The sequence below is a fragment of the Palaemon carinicauda genome, chromosome 27 (assembly GCF_036898095.1).
Source record: "Palaemon carinicauda isolate YSFRI2023 chromosome 27, ASM3689809v2, whole genome shotgun sequence".
Classification (NCBI taxonomy): Eukaryota; Metazoa; Arthropoda; class Malacostraca; order Decapoda; family Palaemonidae; genus Palaemon; species Palaemon carinicauda.
The window spans coordinates 42733370-42740451 of NC_090751.1; positions in this window are offsets into that span (position 1 = coordinate 42733370).

The window sequence follows — 7082 nt, forward strand, 5'->3', positions numbered from 1 at the left end:
AAGACAGTAAAAGGCTGTCTTTATTAGCAAAAGCATACAAATGTTACAAATCTGGTTGCCATATTTCAATTCTGTATAATTATTTGACAACTCAACTATCCACTACAAATAGAAAACACAAATGTAATATATATATATATATATATATATATATATATATATATATATATATATATATATATATATATATATATATATATATATATATTATATTATATTATATTATATTATATTATATTATATTATATTATATTATATTATATTATATTATATTATATTATATATATATATATATATATATATATATATATATATATATATATATATATATATATATATATATATATATATATATATATATATCATTCTTTTTCTATTACTACTTTTTCGTAAGAGGGACCAAGTAGACACTTTCCAGGAAGGGGTCGAGTGGGGAGAGATTCCCTTTCACCCAACCCCCTGCCTCGGCCCGTCCGACTCTAAGGAAATAGGAAAATCATGACCCATTTCTGTTTTAGGGGTTGTGGAGACAGGTTAATTGTAGATTCCTGATACTACCTGTAAGATATTGTGTCAGTGCCTAAATGTTATTTGCTAAACGTTAATGTTCTAGCAAATTTGGCTAACCTGATTCATTATTAGTTGATTTGTAACAGATAGCATCAGTAGAATAAAGTAGCTGCTGTTTTTGGAAGGTTGATAAGTAACGAAATTCAAGTATCAACTTTCCATAATAGATAATCGATGATGGATGCCATAGATAATGATGACTTCATAGCACCTTGAAATCAATCAGAATTTAGTATTTCGCATATTTAAGTAAATGAGGACGCTATTATATTCTGACAAAAGATTTCAGAAATTTATTTATTAACAAATCATATATATATATATATATATATATATATATATATATATATATATATATATTATATATATATATATATATATATATATATATATATATATATATATATATATATATATATATATATATATATATAAGCTATTTAGTCGCAGAGCGACGAAATTTTGCGAAATTTTGTCATGAAACTGATATACTTACTTTCCAAAAATATATTCTCCTCTAATATCCCACCCACCCCCAAAAAAAAAAATGTAGAGATGGCATAAACACAAAATTATTCCACATTCTAATACCCTGATTGTAAGTTATCAATGATTATATAATTGCTTGTAGCTTTATCTTGAGAAATTACACAGCTTGTAGATCAAACTAAATTATCAGTTTCATGTACAAAGTCTTATAATCTCGATCAAATAGGCTTAACTCTGTATGGTAAAGTCCTTATTTACAGTGATCAAGTGCCCGAATTAGCACAGCTATGTGGTGCTGGATGCGGGTCTTTTGACCGGGTGAATTACTCCAGGTAGATGGACGCTTAACAAGCGAAAAAGACATTATTATCTGCGAAGCTCTAATTTGGGTGGTTCGAGCAATAGCTATCCATACCAGCTCCTCAGCCTATCAGGATAGTAGTTAAACCACAATTTCTACAGATGATGCCTTAAACTGTGAGAAGGAAAAACCAAATATTAGAATATCTCGGAAATAAATGTTTGATTGTCATTTTTATCACTAAATTATGCAGCTGAGGAGCAAAACCCAAAGATTCCCAAATAATTTCTCTCACTTTTTAAGTTTCATTTTCTTAGCTTCTTCCTGCATCCCCTGACATGTCGTGTTAGGTCTTTATTCTTTACCATTTGTCATCCTTTCTTTCATTCTTTAGGTCTTTATTCTCTACCATTTGTCATCCTTTCTTTCATTCTTTAGGTCTTTATTCTCTACCATTTGTCATCCTTTCTTTCATTCTTTAGGTCTTTATTCTCTACCATTTGTCATCCTTTCTTTCATTCTTTAGGTCTTTATTCTTTAACATTTGTGTTCCTTTCTATCATTCTTCATTCTTTTATTTATCAAACATGCTCATTATCTTTAAAATGGATGCCCTCTCGCCTCTGTGCTCGTCTTAGGCTGTCAATGCTGGTTCTTAGCTTCTCACTCTTCCTTCCAGAAAAGAAATCTCTCCCTAGCGGCAGCATGAAACACCTCCACTTGACCATTCCAACCTTGAACTATTTGATATTAGTGTGAAGCCAACATAAGAGATTCATTAGCTGGATTCCGGAATAAGGCATTTGGAGTACTGTATTTCATTTTCCTCTATCTTCATTTTTACAATCTCCATCAAACTAAAAAAAAATTGTATTATGAAGCATGCTTCCATGAATAAGTGGTATCATTCCGATTGTTTTATACATTATATATCCCATTCTTTTATCATTAATCCAATTAACGGAAATATTTTGGTTGAATTTAAAGCAACCGGTTAAATTTTCATACAGAGCTTTTGAGGTATATGGAGGACTAAAAAATATAATGATCTAACTATATCGAGCCAGACAAATGGTATACGGATCCTTAAGGAAGCAAATCCTCCAAACGCCCAAAATACGACTCATTAATTGCAGATATTTTTACCCCAAAATCAACCATTATTTTAATATAACAAAATAATCTCGTTATCCATACCCTGTAATAACTATCTCCAATTTTGCCATACGGCTTCGATAATTAACAAGAGAATAAAGCCATTGGGATAAAGATTAAATTAGTAATGTAGCAAAGATTTTAATGTATGTTTAAAATTTTATTTCAAATGTCAATGCTAACCCTTCTAGGTCAAGATAAATAACGGTGAGACAACAAAGTTCAACAAAGGGAATATAAAAAAAAAAATTATGAATAAAGGCCAAGTGTCTTAGGATCTAAAGACACAAATGACGCATTCCCTTGAATCTGAATAACTTGGAAAATATTTTACAATAAAGTATCCTCAAATTTTACAAAATGCTACAATCTATGGATATCTAAAAGCTGAAAAAAGTTTTTAGCTGTCAATCTAGCATCTGGAAAATTACGACGAACTTTTGGAAGCATAATACAATAATTTCTATTGGAAACATTGCATAGTAATGATAAAGAAAATTTGTATATGAATAAATGTCTGAAAAGGAGTTTATGTGCTGGTAGATTACTTCATTAATTAGAGTAAGCTCAAAAAATTATCTCTCTCTCTCTCTCTCTCTCTCTCTCTCTCTCTCTCTCTCTCTCTCTCTCTCTCTCTCTCTCTCTCTCTCTCTCTCTCTCTCTGAATGTGCTTTAGATGGGTCTAACTCGTGTATGGTACTGACTTGAACAAGACTAATGTCGAAATAATCCAATGTAGCTGTTAACGGAAGGAATTGTTGAGCTATGACACTCCAAGATTTTCTACATGATTTTGTGGATTTTCTGTATTCAGTATTTGTAGTGGAAATTCGAGACGTCAAATGATAACACAATGAAATATGGCAACTCGATTTGCAACATTTCAATGCTTTCGTTAACAAAGACAGCCATTTACTCCCTTTGATTCACTAAGGTTGGAGAAGGCTCTTCCCATTTCGTAGCAGTAGTAAAAAGAGCAACTCCTTGCCTGTTTTGTCATGGGAACATTTAGAGATATCTGACGAAAGCTCTCCCCTTTAGTGTAGGCCTTGTTTTGATTCTAAATGTACAGTGTACAATATAGTGTTGAGCTTATAATATCTGAAGAAGTCCATTATCGTTGAAATTCTTTTGAAAATGATTGTTCTTAAATTATTTTCTGATGAGATAGTCATAGATTTGATCATTACTATACATTATTACTTTTATGTCTGCATACTAGAGTGTCATTCTAGATATACAAATATTTTGTATATTTCTCAAAATGTAAACTCTCCAAATGTCTTATCATTGATGCAGTAGCTAATGTAAGATTCGTTAGTTTACATTCAGGGCTCAAAGGTTTTAAACAATCGGTGTTAGGGCTATAGAATGCCATATTTCTTAAACCTGTAGTATGATACTTCTCGAATAATTGATAATTGTAATATTTCCTTGAAATTCATACATGTTAAGATAAGAAATATTGATTCGTTTTAAGTTTAGTATTTCACATCCCGTACGCCCCAAAGTTATTCATTAACTCATTTGACCTGGGACCTCTTGTGTGATGTTTGAGGCCAGTCCAGCTGCTTAATTACTATAATAGAGTATAAATGATCAATATTGCCATTTTCCTTCCAACACTGAAGTATGATTATTTCTTTCAATAGGCGTAAACTTTAAGGTTCATTGGAAAATAATATCAGCCAATCAATTTATCAAAAATATTTCAAGTGACTTACATAAAAATTTTCATTTTAACCAACACCGAATGCTAGTAAGTTGTATTATATAGAACAGGTTTGAACGGAAATGATTTAGTCTTAAGATCTTATATGTGCAAATTTGTGTAATCTTTAATGTATAATTGTTCCCACACAATATACAAACTCTCGTCTTTTATATAAGAGAATGATAATAGCGAAGCTAGAATATGGTTGTTAAGAATATAACAAGTTGTAAATAATTTGCTTGTAGTTACTGGTCCAGCAGCAGAGAAGCATTGCCCTCTTGCTTGCTCACCGCCAAGCACTTGATTCCAGCCATCAGTGAGGACGGACATTATTGCTGGCTGTGAATATTGGCAGACTTTTTCTAATTCTTCTTTCTCTTTCCCAGCATGATTGCAACTTTTGTGTGTTAGTTGGGGATGCCAATAGATATGCGAAAGTGTCCAGGGGTGCTGCCTAAGACCTGCGGCACGCTTATAAGTGCAAGGGGACACGGATCCTCATCAGCTTTACCTTACCTGTAGAGGAAACTCTTGCAGTCAGGCCTTCCCCTGTGAAGAGTGCTGGTTCCCCCTGTAAAGAGTGCTGGCTCCCCCTGCGAAGAGTGCTGGCTCCCCTTGTGAAGAGTGCTGGGAGTGGTCGCCCTCCCACTAGGAGACATATGGTAAAAGGTCAGAAAAAATCGAAAAGTAATTTTTCGAAGAGTGGTGGCCCTTTAACATTGGGGCAAGCCTAGGGCAAGGGGCCTATCTGTTCATGAGACTCCTGCATGTACCTCATCCAAATGAGACGCACTGTACGCACTGCACCCAGACGAGAGACTCCTGCACTCACCTCACCCAGAAGAGAGATTCCTGTGCGCACTTCACCCAGATATGCACTCCGTCTAGATATGCCTCATCCAGATGCGCCTCATCTAGATGCGTCTCCTCCTTATGTACCTCTCCTAGAAGCATGTCATCTTCAAATGCCTCGCACAGATACTCCTTATCCGTATGCGCATCATCTAGACGAGAGGCTCCTTCTCGCACCTCACCCATACATGTTTCTTCTAGATGTGCCTCATCCAGACACATTGCAACCCTATTAGAGACTCCTGAGAGCTCCTCACCCAGATGAGCCTCGCCCAGACACGGGTCACCCAAATGCGGGCTCACCCAGATGCGCCTCATCCAAGCGTGCCACAACCCAATGAGGGACTCCTGAGAAGATGTCCTCCGTGCGTGCCTCACCCGAGCCTGCCTTACCCGAGCCTGCCTTAACCGAGCCTGCCTTAACCGAGCCTGCCTTACCCGAGCCTGCCTTACTCGAGCCTGCCTCACCTGAGCCTGCCTCACCCGAGTATGCGTCATCATTCAGACACAATTTGCCTTCATGCGACTCAATAAAGTGTCATGCATCTATTTTTCATGGCTCATCCATATACTGTACTTACTGGACTAAGGGATCATTTAATCAATCGTTCTGTGACATTGATTAGTAAACTTGTTTAGCCAAGAAATAACATTTAACATATTATTCATCAACAGAATTAATTCTTAGGAGATGAGGAATAGGAGAGTACTGTAAAATTTTTATACTTTACAGACTAAATTTAAAAGAATTTCTTGGTAAAGTTAAGCATAAAAATAACAACATTAAGCCTTCTTTCAGGCTAAAAACAAAATCTTGAATTTAGGCTTGGGTAGCCCACAGTTTCTCTTCCTTCTGTTGTGACTGAGTCCTTCGTTCCTTCTCTCTTGCTCTGTCTAGTTGGTTCCCTCTCTCTCGTTCTGTCTAGTTTTTCTCTTGTGAGAGACATTTGGGTCGAACGACGGAGGTTATTTGCTGCCTGCACTTCAATTATTGTCTCAGTTCAGCACCCACTCGTTCATCATTTTTTCTTAATAGGAGGTCCCCTTTCTTCAAGACTAAAATAGTAGATGACACATATGTAGTAGTATCTAACTAAGATTCGTCACAGGTGTTGCAGAATCTCGACCCCAGGCTGGGTTGGTGTGGAGCGGCTGGTCCATTGTTCAGGAACGCGTTCACTTCTCCTGTAGTTTTCTAGATAAGGCTACTCTTCCTTATATTTTTCTCAGGGTGTTGTCTCAAAATGGCAGCTGTTGCTAAGCTTTGTTAGTCATGTGGACTTTTCTTCTGTCTAGGGTCTAGCACAAAGATATTTTACCTTGCTTATATTATTGAGTCAAGACACAGTCTAGATATTGTTTTAGTTTCCTTTCTCTAGTGATTATAAATGATTTGTGTTTTAATTTTTTCTATCAACATCCTATGTGATGTCTCGATATCTTTGGATGCTCATAATTTTGGCTTTGCTTTTCATCAACACATTTACTTAACAAACCTGTTTTTTGTTCATGCTCTTTGTTTCTCATTTTACCCATAACTTTATATAATAATGAGATTAACATTTTATTTGATACAAAATCTTAACAAAAGCTTGCCTCTTCTAGTCTCTCTTCCCCATCAAATGACTCCCCCAGATGCACCTCATCCAGACATGCTTTTCTTACATTCATCTTGCCGAAGCCCTCCTCTTTCTGATGCTCTTCGCCATCAAGCACCTCACCAGAACGTGCCTCAACCAGACACAAGCATTCCAGATGCACTTTTACATCATGCGCCTTGGACAAATTTGCTTCTTCCAGAAATGTATTACCATCGCGAGCCTCGCTGCAGTATCTGTCACCTCTAGATGCGCTAGTTCACACAACCTTCTTGGACACGATTCACCTGACTGCTCAATATCCAGACATACTTCTCATAGATGGGCTCCTCCTAGACATGTGTTGCCTGAGCGTGCCTCACAGGCCATAGAGGAGATTAACAGGGCAACGACATCCTCTCCC